Raw genomic sequence first — 12,884 nt, 5'->3', positions numbered from 1 at the left:
TCTTTTCCCACCTGCTGCTCTGACTCCCACCTACCACACCTGGGTACACTTCTGTGCTCTCACCACACTTCTCAGCTTGTCTCTTCTTTAAAAAACACCTCCATCAGGGTGGCAGAGTGAGAAGACCATCGGCCGTGGACGCAAATGGGTCGGAGCTCTGACTCAACCGCATGGTGATCTTGTGGTCACGGACAATAAATTTAACCACGCTGTGCCTTGCTTTCCTCACTTATAAAAAAATAATAATAATGCCACTGGTGACGTGTGACAGAATCACGGGCTATTCTATGAGAAGTCAGCTGGCTGTGTCATCCTAAATCCGGGATGTCTGCCTCCCCCAGTCATTGATGTGACAGCAGCCAGGTCTCTTTCTGAAGCCACCGCACCGTGCTTTACTGCCACTGATCGCCCTGTGACGTCCCTCTCGCCTGTCCTTGAGCATGTAGAAGATGGAGCGCCTCAGGGATGGGGCCTGGCTCCGGCACATGGACTTGCAGCCCTGCCCTGCTCACGCACCCAGGAAAGCACAGGGTTCCCACTTACTGGCTCAGCCAGTCCTGCTTCCTGACCCTGTGGCCTGACCCACTCCACAGGCTTTGCCCCCAGCCAGCCTTCGTCCCAGCAGCTGTCGTCCACACCAGCTTTACTCAGCACCGCGTGGGCTCTTATTCGGGACAGGAAAACTAACAGCAGGGGGTGGACTCCAAGTGCTCCGAAGCCGCAGCCGCAGCAGGAGGAGTTGCCGGCTGGTGGAGAACGCGACGTGAAATCATGTGTGTGAGGGGCCCCGCGAGGAAGTGCTCTGAAACGGTACTTCCCTGTTTCCATTTTGTCATTACTTCTTTATCCTTGTCCGTGTTCAGATGTCAATGACGAATAAATAATAAAGACAAGTAAACAAAAGGTAGAATGAGAAGAAAGCACAGTAGGACCAATTTTCCCTCTTTGTGCATCTGCACGTCTCTGCCAGATTAGACTCCAGGAAGATGGCGACGGTTCGACTGTTTGGTTTGGCAAATATGGCCGCTCATATATTATAAATAACTTGTCTAAGATCAGAATCAAGCAGAGCTTAGAACTGTCACCTCCACAAAGAAAAATCTTCCATCTAGATCTTTTGTTGAGTCAATAATCTGTGGAAACAAATTTTCAGTTGTCTATGGGCTGAAATTCTCAAATGACATAAATACTGATTTCTCTCCTGGATTGGAAAGACTGCATTACAACCTAATTCCATTCCAGGAAAGGCCAAATGAAGCCAAAGGTTGAAAAAATGCTGTGAGTGAGAGAGGAAAAGATACGACTATGTGACGTCTTTCAGGGAGAGCATCCATAGACACGAGTAGACCCAGAGTCCACATGGCCTTGCTGTTTCAAGGCCGCTTGGTGACAGGCACAGGATGCCAAGACCCTCCGTGTGCGGGGAAAATGAGGCAGAAGGAAGCATATGCGAACCAGCTCCAAGAGATTTCCAAATCTGTAACAATCTGAATAATAAAATAAGTGATGATCATAACAGATTATAACCCACGGACTCCAATAGTTCATGACTCCATACCAACATAAGACGAACAAAGAAGGAAAAGCTCTCCCTTAAAGTGGAATGCCAACTAATAACTGTGGAATAAAGATGGGAATTCCACAAGGTTAACGCTTACACTGACAGTACAGAAGCAGTGCTGGCGACAACTCCTGGCGCCGTCACAAGAATAAAATACATGTGATAGGGATCCAAACAGCTCAAGGACTAGAGCCCAGCCCAGCCAGGAGTTTACTTCGTGTTACTAAGGTGTTGCGTCCTGTACTGTTACTTCATTGTTACTTCCTGTAGCATGCTTCTGATGCCCAGGCCACACAAGTGTTACGTGTTTTGAATTCTGCCGCCGGGTGGTAGGGTTTTGTTGTTATTATTGTTATTTGTTTATTTTACTCTAGAAGCCCCGTTACTGTTCTCTTTGGTCCAATGTGTTCTGAAACGTCACAAGAATGTAGCTCATTCGAGCCTCGTTCGTTTCACTGTGCTGGGTACTCCACCCTGCAGATCTTCTCCTGTCAGTCTAGGAAATTACCCTGATATCTCTTCTACAGGAAGGCTTGTTCTGACTTTGATATGCGTCCAGCCTGCGATGGCATTATAAATTCTTTCCTTAGGGAATTAGCCTGAGGTTGCCAAGTCAACTAGCTCTCCAGTTCACTTCCAGAAAACACTGCACACACGTAGGCAGAAAGCTGGGTCCCCCACAGGGCCACCTCGCCCCACCCCATCTTCATGGGTCAGCACGCGCTGCCCTCCCACCCCTCTCGACGCACACCCAACCCTTTCCTTCCTTCCACTTCTCTTTCACTTGTGCTCTCCTTTCCACGTCACTGACATGACGTGTGGACCTTCACTCCTCAACAGTCTTTGTATTTTAGGTCTTTTTGTGACACACAGATGCTCACCTGTTACTTTGGTCTTCCAAAATGATATAGTACTGTCCTCTGCATCCAGAATATTGTCTATGGTGTTTGAACCCCTCTAGAAAGTAGCCCCCGGCTGGTCTTTAGATTTGCGTTACAATGTCCACCATCACCACCACCGCCTCTTACGCCAATCCCTGCACAGCCCGCAGGCTCCCATCTGCCTGGGATGGCCTTTATCCGCACCCGTCCTGTAGGACTAACTCACACTTCACCTCCTGTATGAAGTTTTCACAGGCGCAAACACCCTCCTCCCCAGCCAAACTAGCCTCTCCTAGCCACACCCCCACTGAGTTCTGCATGTGTCACTCTTACCTTCAGGCCTCCTGTCACTATCTCTTGCTACGTTGTGAGCTTTTGCAGGCAACAAACTGTTTACCTGGCTGCCAGCACAATGGTCTGTACCTACATAATATTTGTCATGGACTCTGACACAGTGGGGAGAGGGATTGTTCTGTGAATGGAACCTCCTTGGGTAAAAAGGTCAAGAAGATCCAGAGAAGCAGAATCCTGCATTTTGTTTATAATGAAGGTGTGATTGTATTTTGGGTTTGCTGAGATGTTGCATCTCTGGGAGAGGAAAAGCTAGAATAGCAAGAGCCTCTTTACTCTGGTTTTACCATCACATGTGCTTGCAGAGCACGTGATCCATGGTTAAGGTTAAGGGCGGAGGATCAGGAAAAGGGATCTCTCCACGTATGTCCCACTAAGTCAAAGGAGCGTGCAGATTGTAAAACGAGGAAGCCGCCCTCACTATCCAAGAACCTGGCTGTTGTTTCCCGAGATGATTTCAAATGATTTAAGCCTCGGAACTGGAGGGCTGGCATATAGTCAGTCTCCCAACCCCATTCCCACCCCTGCAGGTGGGAGACTTTGACCTGGGCTCTGGGCCATGTCTGAAGGGCTGGGTCCGAGGATGAGGAGGCACAGCACTTTCGATGCTCATTTTCTTTGTCTAAGTTGGATTGGGAGTAAGTAGAAGACCCAGCAACCACCTCCTCTCTAAATGAGAGCATTGTATCAGCTTCCCAAAAAGCAGGAATATGGGAGAGAACTGACTGCTTCTCCCTCTACTAACGCCATGCCTTCGTCTGTCTCCTTTGCTGGCAAGGGAAATCTCAGAGTTCAGCTATTTTACAGGAGACCAGGGCCACGTAAGTGTGAGACACAATGAAAGGTTTGAGTATTTAGAGAGAAAGACATTAGGGGTTTAAATCTAACCTCTGCTACCAGTATTCCAATATCTTTTTTTTTTTTTTTTTACCAAACCAGTTGAGTATTTTAAGAATCAAATTATCAATTATTTTATTTATTTTCTTTGATATGAAAAAATCATGGAACTCTTAAAAGAGAAAGTAAAAATCTAAATAGGCTTCAACTGGTAGAATTTTAGGTGTTTTTCTGATTATAAAAATAATGCATGCAGAAAAAATTTGGAAATTTTTAAAAATTTAAATAAACATTTTTATCATCCACCCGTGGCCCCTTTCTTGGATTGCACCTGCCATCATCCACCTCTTGATCCAAGATGGTTGTTCTAATTCTAGTCATAACATTCACATTCCAGGCAAACGGGAGACAAAGGCAGGAAAGGGCTGTGCCTCTTGCTCTTGAGAACATTTCTCAGAAGTCATGACCACGCCTCACTCACATTCTAGTGGTGGGACACCTCGCTGTGATGGGGGTGCTGGGAAATGCAGTCTATTCTGGGTGGCCATGTGCCCAGCTAAGAATCCTGTTTGTTTATTGCAGAAAACTGGGAGAACAGACATTGGATACTGCCAGCCGCCTTTGGTACATGGAATAAACTCCACGGAGAAGCCTTGTGAGATCAGCAAGGGGATGACTGTGAAGGTACCAAGGGGGAGACTGTTCTACCTAAGAAAAGAGATGGTACAGGGAGGGCTAGGAAGACGGGGGTGAAGCCAGCCTACCCAGAGAGGCCCAGACACATGGACTCTAAGTGGAAAGAGGAGGCTGCTGAGTCCAGGAAAGAGTTCAGGGATAGAGGGAAAAAATGCAGAGGATTTGGTAACGAGAGGTTTGCAGTGTAAACCCCCTATACCGAAGTCCTTACAAAGTCCTCCATGAGTCTCCTCCGTGTCTTGTTGATGTGGTGGGGAGCTGGACCTGTTTGAGGGAAGAACTGGAATTGCTGGAATCTGCTTTTTGGGAGTGCGTCAGAGGGTCCTGAGGCATAGCTGCTGGAGTTTGTATGTTTCCTGCAGGTGGTAATTGACACGAGCAGGGACCATTCATTCCTTCCAGGTCTGGTCACAGGGTATGAAATAGGGGTATGGAGGTTGTCTGCAGCCCACAATGACCACGTGTGTGTTGGGGGATTCCTTCTGGTTGGGCATGGAGTTTCCAGGCTCGGAGTGAGTGCAGCCGCATGACCCAGAGCAGCCAAGGGACATCACGGAAGATAAGGATTGAAAAGCATCTACCGAATAATGTTATTAAAGTGGGCAACTGGGCAAGAGCACTGTAGAACTGGCTCGTGGAACGTTGACAGTTCAGACCAGTCGGCAGGGAGGTAGTGCCTAGCGGTTTGACACCATGGAAGGAATTTAAATTTCAGAATCACTAGACTTGCCTCAAAGCTGGTTCTCCCAGTCACTTGCTCTGTGAGTGATCTTGGATAAATGGCTTTGCTGAACCTCAGTCTCCTCCTCAACAAAATGGGCATAATACCACCTTCCTTGAAGGTAACTGTGAGGATGAGATAAGATGGCACAGAACAAACATTGGTATCGTCCCTTCTCCTTTCCACCTTGCTTCTTCAGGTTTCATTTCACATGCTCACAATGTCATCGTATGGTGACTTTGTTGATAATCTCAGCGGAGAAGATGTTGTCTTTAGCCTCAGGTTCAGCGATGTGCTAAAGTGATTTCAAGTGCAAATTCCTGTCCCAGTGATGACAGCTCTCCGGCTCCAAAGAGGGGGAGCCCTGCCGGTCTCTGGCAATGCTGCTCCTCACGTCCTCTCCTGCTCCCTCCTCTGCTACACCGTACCTCCTGCCAGCACCTCTGTGGGCTCCTCTGCTGCCTTCTCCTCTAGCTCCTCTGTCCCCTCTTGGGCCCTAATGGGGAACTTATCTCAATTGTCAACTCCTATCCATCTAGGCTTCTCCTTTTACACTTCAGAGATTTCATCCACACTTATGGCTTCATGTATAACTTCCACGTGGAAAATATCCAAATTTATATCTCTAGCCCTTCTCTTTCCCTGGAAATCCACACGCACATCTACTGCACATATAGATCGAATGTAACTACCCCTCTTACCCCTAAAAAGGACGAAGGAACAGCAACAACAACGACGCTGCAGTTACCAGCGCCAAGTCTAGTCGTTCTGCGCTTGCTGCTTCCACGTTTGTTGGGGTCGTAATCTCACTCACATCCTTTCTAACCTGTGGTAAGAAGAGGAGAGGAAGGGAGGGAAGGGGAGGGGAGTAGGGGGTAAATAGAAGGAAAGTGGAAAGGGTGGGTAAAGGGAGCTGGGTGAGAAAGGAAGGAAGGTAACTTTCAGGAGAGCCCACTTTGGGGCTGGCGCCTCCTGAGGCCGTTCCTAACACCCCAGCTGACTTGGAAACCTTGGCTTGGCCGACAGCGCCACCTTCAGGCTCAGCCCCTAGTCCCAAAACCGAGTGTGAACGGAAAGTGCTGAGCCCTGTAAATCGCTCCTCCCACCTACTCCCACGGGTACACACACACACACCCCGCCGCCGCCCCTGCACACTCAGAGTCCGGGGGCCGGCCAATCACTCAGGCCCTGCAGCCAGGTCTATGACCACAGCCCTCCTGAGTCAAGGACCGACTGTGGCCAGCAGCTTGCCCACGTTCAAGGCCCCAGGCCTCTGCTTTCCTCCTGACTCCAGGCCCATGTTCCAACAATCTGTCAAACATCCCAGGGGACTGGCCAACCTACTTGCCAAGGGCCCTCCCTCAGCGGGAGATAAGTCCTGTTCGCCTCTGTTTGTTATGCATCAGGGACTATGCTGACTTTCAAACGGTGTCTCGTTTAATTCCCACGACAGCCCCTCGAGGTGGTCTTACAAGTGGCTAGAATGTGCCGAGCAGGGTTTCACCCCGTCCCACCCACCGCACTGCCCAGGGAACAATGCACTGGGAAAGACACGGATTTGTTTCAATGTGATGATGTTAGAGTTGGTGACTTGTTCTAAAAGAAGGAATTAGTCCAATTTTTTTTTCCTGCGCCTATATGACACAGGGACAGACGTATTCAGTGACTTCCTTATGCTCAGCCAAACTGACGTTTCACAAAATCTGGTTTTCCAATAAGCTTCCCTTGTCACAGATGTATCTATCTTCACATTAGAGTACACGATGGCTCATGTCCTTTTAGAAAAGCCAACACTTTCAAATACTCAGTGTCTACTCTCACAATCTATGAATGCAAGATCCCCATATTATATTTTGTCAAATCTTAATGCACTCCTAATAATGCCTGCACGAGACACCCAACCAAGTTCTTGTAAACTCCAGCAGATTATTCGCGCCCTCTGCTGGTGGAGGATGGTGTGTACAACATAAAAGAGCAAGGCCGTTGTTTAATGGAGGTTAACCTTCAGAAATGGCAGCCTTTCGGACGTGTTAGTACTAACTCAGACGTGAAGAGTCTGAATTCCAGCTCCAACTCTTCTGCTGATTGACTTACTGACATCGTGTAAGGGATTTCCTCTCCCGGCCCTTAGTGGTCTGTTCCAGAATAAAGAATTTGAGCCAGGGGGTCTACAGTGCTTCCTGGATAGCATGGAAATCAATCACACGCTCATGCTAAGGTTTGGCAACTAGACCCTTTCACAACCTGGTGCAGAAACACTAAAACTCCCACACCCCTCAGGTCAACAAAATATCACCGACTTCATATGAGACTGGAGAGAAAGCTGGACAAAGCACACAGAGCTGGCTGGAATTTCTGAGTCCGTGTGACCAGCATGTTCACAGTGTTTCCTGTGCTCTGCATCCTTGGAGGCAATGAGCCCTGAGACAGCGGCGCTCCCCACTCCCCCAAACCCCCACTTTCTAGCCACACACACACACACACACACACACACACACACACATACCCAGGCTGTGGCTGTTCCATTTGCCGCTCTCTAATTTTTTTCACTTCCAAGTGCATGGGTTGTGCATTACCTAAAACATGAGACTTCCTGCTGTTGAGGGCCATTGACGATCTGTCCTGAAGACCACGTTTTGGTTAGTTAGTCCCTGATGGGCACTGTGCCAGAGCCAGGCTCCTGATCTGCTTCAGCCACGGACCCCTAGGTCCTGAGTCCCCATTTCCACATTGCTGAAAATATAAGAGGTTTGTCCTAAGAACCGAATTAAATAAGGAACACAAAACTACTTTATGAGCCCTGAAGAATTAGGCATATAGACGTGACCATTAGCAGACGAAGCTATCAACCACCTGGTTTATTGAGACGGTAAAGACTGAATCAAAGCAAACTGAAAAAGAAAATTCAGATTTATGCTAAAAAAAAAAAAAAGAAATTTAGAAGTCTTAAATAACAATGGCAAGATGATGTCAGGGCATCATTTCCCAAAATAAAACTCCCTTGAGATGCTCCAAGGGAAAACACGATTGCACAGGCCAATGCATCATTCTCCTGGGGAATTTACCGTGCCTGTCAGTAGGGAGGGCTACAATCAGGTCAGATCCTGACACCACATTTGTTTCTGAAAATGTTCTGTTTTCAGAGCTGTTTGGATTCAGAATTGCAGGTAAGCTTTTGTAAACCTGTCTCAAAATCCATAAACAGTGTCCAGTCTGAGTAGCTCTGATGTCTGTGGTCTCCTCAGGAGAACTGATCTTTCTATCTAGTTTTAATTTACGTCGTTGTCAATAACTTAGTGGTAGTCAAAAATAATCCTACCCACCGAGGCTGGCTCAGGGCTAAATTGTGTCCTGTATATGAAGAGCTCATCATGTAACAAGGCCCGTGGGGAGTGAAGCGGTGTGGATACAGCTGGGCTTGGTTTTCAGTCATTTAGAGTCATGATGCATGATGGTTTACATAGAAAAATCCTAAGGAAACTACAAAACAACTGCTAGAAATAATAAAATACTGCAGGGTATATGGTTAATATATTAAAAATATCCATGTGAATTTAATATAGAGCAGTATACTACTGGAAAACGAAATTTAAAACATTCCACATTCCAGCTCACAGGGGTTCCTCTGGCTCCAGGTAATAATTCTGCACCAGAACTGCCTAAGAAAGGGGATCCGGTTCACCCCCTCACAGCAATATTCTGCAGCCTGAATTAGGACTGGTGAGCTGGCAAGGAGAAGCAACAAGAATCACAGGATGGGCTATTCAAATTCAGGACTAACCTGGGACGGGCAGGATGCACAGAGGACGTGAGAACAGAGACACCATGAGAAAATGGGATCACCTGTCTCACCATTGAACCCTGTCCAGAAGGTCAGCTTTATGTCTGTCACGTAACTTTTACTCATTACATCAGCTGAAGGAGGAGGGAGAAGGATGAATCGATCCAGCAAGCAGAATGAATGGGTTGAAATTTTAACTCCCTAAATTATCACCATTTGTTGTGTGTTGTTGTACGAATGGGGGTCATTTGTTTTCAGCTACACTTCGTTGTCCTAAAACACTGAACAGAGGATCAAAGGAACCACTGTTCCCAACTCAAGTCACGAAAACAGAGGGGTGGGTCCAGTGCTGGGAGCTCTGTGCTGTCCCTCTGCCGTCTTCGTGATTCTGCGTTGGCACCACCATTGCCTTGGTTACTGCCACTTTATTAGCTTTATACGAGTCTTGAAATTGGGCAGCATGAACCCTTCAATTTTGTTCTTTTTCTTTTTTTCAAGATGGCTTTGAATATTCTAGGTCTTTTGCATTTCCATGTAAATTTTAGAATCACCTTGTCAATTTCTATGGAAAGTCTTATTGAGATTATGATTGACATGGTAGTAAATTCCTATGTGGGGAGAATTGACATCTCAGTAATACTGAGTCTTCCAATCCATAAACGTGGTATGTCTTTCCATTTATTTAAGTCTTCTTTAAGTTCTCTCAGCACCGTTTTGTGGTTTTCACTATAAAGGTCTTGTATAGTTTTGTTGATTTATTGCAAAGTATTGTATGTTGCTGTTGTTATGATAAATGGAATTTTTAAAAATTGGGAGGTTATCATTTACATTGGGCACATTTTCACCTATTTGCCAAATAGTGTTACTATCAGTAAAGATATTGAAAAAATATTTGTCGTGCATTAAATAATGACCTGCATTAACTATTGCAAGATAACTTTAAAAAATAAGAAAAATATAAAGCAGTATATATTAAAATGTTCCTTTGCCATAATCAAATCCTTCACAATGAACGTAAGAGTAGGATAGAAAAGAGTAAGGAAGAAAACACCATCAAAGGGCAAAAGTTATCTGAAAATAATTCTTAAGGATGATGGGACTAAAATTGAGATTTTAAAGGTAACATTGAACAAAAGAAAAAGCATAACCCCTGCTCTTCTTCAAAGCCAATAAACAGGATATTCAGGTAACAGAAAGTAATATTCAAATGAGAAATTAGTGTTAGAAAGTCCTGGCGCGACCACTGGTCTCTCCAGAGACACTGCTTTACTCAAACTGGGTGGTCATGCTTCTGTAACAGCAACCACAAATCTGAGAGGTTTTCGGCAACAAAGGTTGTTTTTGCTTATGTTTCATGGCCATCGTGGACCAGCCACTCATCTGCTCTGTACCATCTTTCTCCTAGACCCTGGAGGGGATGCTGCACCCAGGACAGGAGACCACGCTGGCTCTTGAACCTTTTGCTTTGACTGACACCTGTCACTCACTCTCCATTGGCGAAAGTCAGTTACCTGGCCACATCTAAGTTGTGCCCAATGAGGTTTTCTTGTCCTTCCTGGGAGAGGCAGCAAATATATTGAGCAACAAACTGCCACAGATACATAGGGTAAGGCTGACTCATTGTTTGAAGTAAAATCTATTCTCTTAGGATGTATTCTATTTGGAAACAGTGCAAACAGGAGGGGCTATCAAAAGGCAGAGATGTCTGTAATATTTAAGCACAAGGAAACTCATCAAGGACAAGTAGTGCACTATTTTGTTTAAGCCTGCCGCTATTTTTTATCTGGAGCTGTAGAATCAGAGTAAATAATCCTACTTAACTAACACAAGAATTTCCCGGAAGTTTTCGCTCTCCCAAAGCAACGATATCCAGCCTCTGTGAAGGTAAGAGGTGACTTCAATAAGATAGGAGGTGCTTCTAAACAAGGTCATTTTTTCTCTTTTGTTTTAGTATTCCAACTGCAAATGACTAGAATGCTTTCTCAGGACAGTTCAGTGCTGTCTGTCCTGCTCCTTCACTGAGGTTCTGAGCTACGCCCAGTACTAATACTCAAGGGAAAATATGGAAATGCTGATTTTTTTTCTTCAGCACAGTTGAGTCAAGACATCAGAGGCAGCTATCAGGACCAAGAGAATAACTGGACCTCCAGGTCATATACTGCCTTCTCATGCGCTGGGAGGCCCAGTCACTCTTTCCCTCTCATAGTTTCCGTTCTGTGGAACGCAGGTCAGGGACAGGTTCACACCACGTGTGTCTGGCCCTAGGCTTCTATTCCAGAACTGTAGCCATTTAGGTACAAGCCTTTTTCAGACGAGGATTATTTCTTCTCATCTTGAATATGCTGCAAAAAACATGAAGGGGCACGCCATATTGTTTTTACTGGGCAGCAGCAGAATTTTCCTAAGAGAATGTGAATAGCCACTAAGATTGGTGGCTTCTCAATAGTCACATAAATGAAGGTCCCAAATTCCACTTTATTTCACTTTTAGAAAGGAATGTGTTGGTGTGGAAAGCATGTTTACACCGTGGAAGGAATCCACTTTGGATCAGAATAAAAGAACTGGAGGAAAATAACTGAGGGAAATGCAGCTTGTTTTTACCTGAAGGATTTTCACTATGATTTTATTTTTCATGTTAGCCCGTTGTGTAACCCTGTGAAAATTATTTTACCGCTGTGGGCCTTAGTTTCTTTATCTGGGAAAGTAGGAAGCGGGACAAGATAGAAAAAGTCAGAAGACTGGTTTCCAATCCCAGTTCTGCCATTGATCACATAAGTGCTCGTGGGCACGTCCCTGTGCATCTCTGATGGGACTGTCATCGTCAGTCATACAAATACTGGTGACTTCTCATGTTTGATAAAATGAGAAAATAAATGTTACAGTCCTTCAATAATTGAAAAGTAATGTACAAATGGTGAGTTTAATCTGATTCTCCAAAGTCCTACCCAGATGGAATTCATTCATTCATTCATTCACTCATTCGTGAATGTTTTGAATGCCTACTATGTGCCCTGCATGGTGCGAGGCCGTGATGCGGTGATAATTGATACAAACACAATCCCTGCCCTCATGGTGCTGTGGGCTCATGGAGGAGAAACACAATTAAACAAGCACACAAATATTTTTGTGATCCTGTAACACAACCTCTTTCCTTCCCCACCAATTCTAACATGCTGCCGTCTCCCCAGTGCTGTGTGTTGTGGGAGGAAGGGAGTGAGGGAGGCCTCACTCCCAGCCCTTCAACTGTCCCTCTCTTCCACCTTCACAGCAGGGGGGCAGGAGTCTTTTGTCACTGACATTGTGTGGAAGTTCCAGCTTACTTTGATAATAAAACGCACATGGACTTTGGTCAGTTTTGTTATTGTTTGTTATTCTCTTGAGACAGCACACCTCTTAGGGTCTGCACCCTACCCGGGATCCCCATGCATTTCCCTCTCTACCACTATCTCCAGCTTAGCCCACAGTTTCTCACCTCTATTAGGAGAGTGTCTCTTTGTTGCAAATTACCAGTGCTCAAAAATCCTAACTCAGCTCTGTCCTCCCTCACAAAAAATGCCTACAGGCCCCAGCTTTCTTTGAGAGAGGTCCATGTTGAATGGGCCATGTTGAATTTTGAGTTCAGAACGTTTCTGTTATTGAGAGGTTCATGTCTTCTCAGCTCATTGGAACACTTCAGTGTATTTAGGCCTCTGGTTTCTCATGTGTTTCAAGGAAAATGAGAAATAGTAGTGTTCCCAAAACAGACTAAACTTAGGCGACCATTAGACTGTGACTTCTGTGGTATTTCCTTCATCTACTAACTTTGGCTTCATTTGTTCTTTCCGTAGTTTCTTCAAGTGTAAAGTTCGGTTGTTTATCTGAGATCTTTTTTTCCTTATTGTAGGCATGTATCACTATGAGCTTCCCCCTTAGAAACTCTTTTGCTGCCTCCCCAAAGTTTTGGTATGTTTCCATTTCATTTGTCTCAAGCTATTTTTATGTCTTTTTTATTTCTTCTTTGACCCCCTAATGTGTAGCCAATGTAAATCCTTTCCAAAAACCACTTCCATCTTTCTT

The 12,884-nt window shown here is 45.5% G+C and overlaps 1 long non-coding RNA gene across 1 annotated transcript; it reads left to right on the top strand.

The window, feature by feature from the left end:
• Positions 1-4,130: 4,130 nt before the first annotated feature.
• Positions 4,131-12,071, top strand: LOC141573103 (uncharacterized). The gene is made up of 3 exons (XR_012498664.1): positions 4,131-4,314; positions 8,658-8,919; positions 10,234-12,071. It is a non-coding gene; the product is annotated as an uncharacterized LOC141573103 (long non-coding RNA).
• The last annotated feature ends 813 nt before the right edge of the window (positions 12,072-12,884 follow it).

The sequence above is a fragment of the Rhinolophus sinicus genome, linkage group LG09, assembly GCF_036562045.2.
Source record: "Rhinolophus sinicus isolate RSC01 linkage group LG09, ASM3656204v1, whole genome shotgun sequence".
Lineage (NCBI taxonomy): Eukaryota > Metazoa > Chordata > Mammalia > Chiroptera > Rhinolophidae > Rhinolophus > Rhinolophus sinicus.
This window is presented reverse-complemented; position numbering and strand designations above follow the sequence as displayed.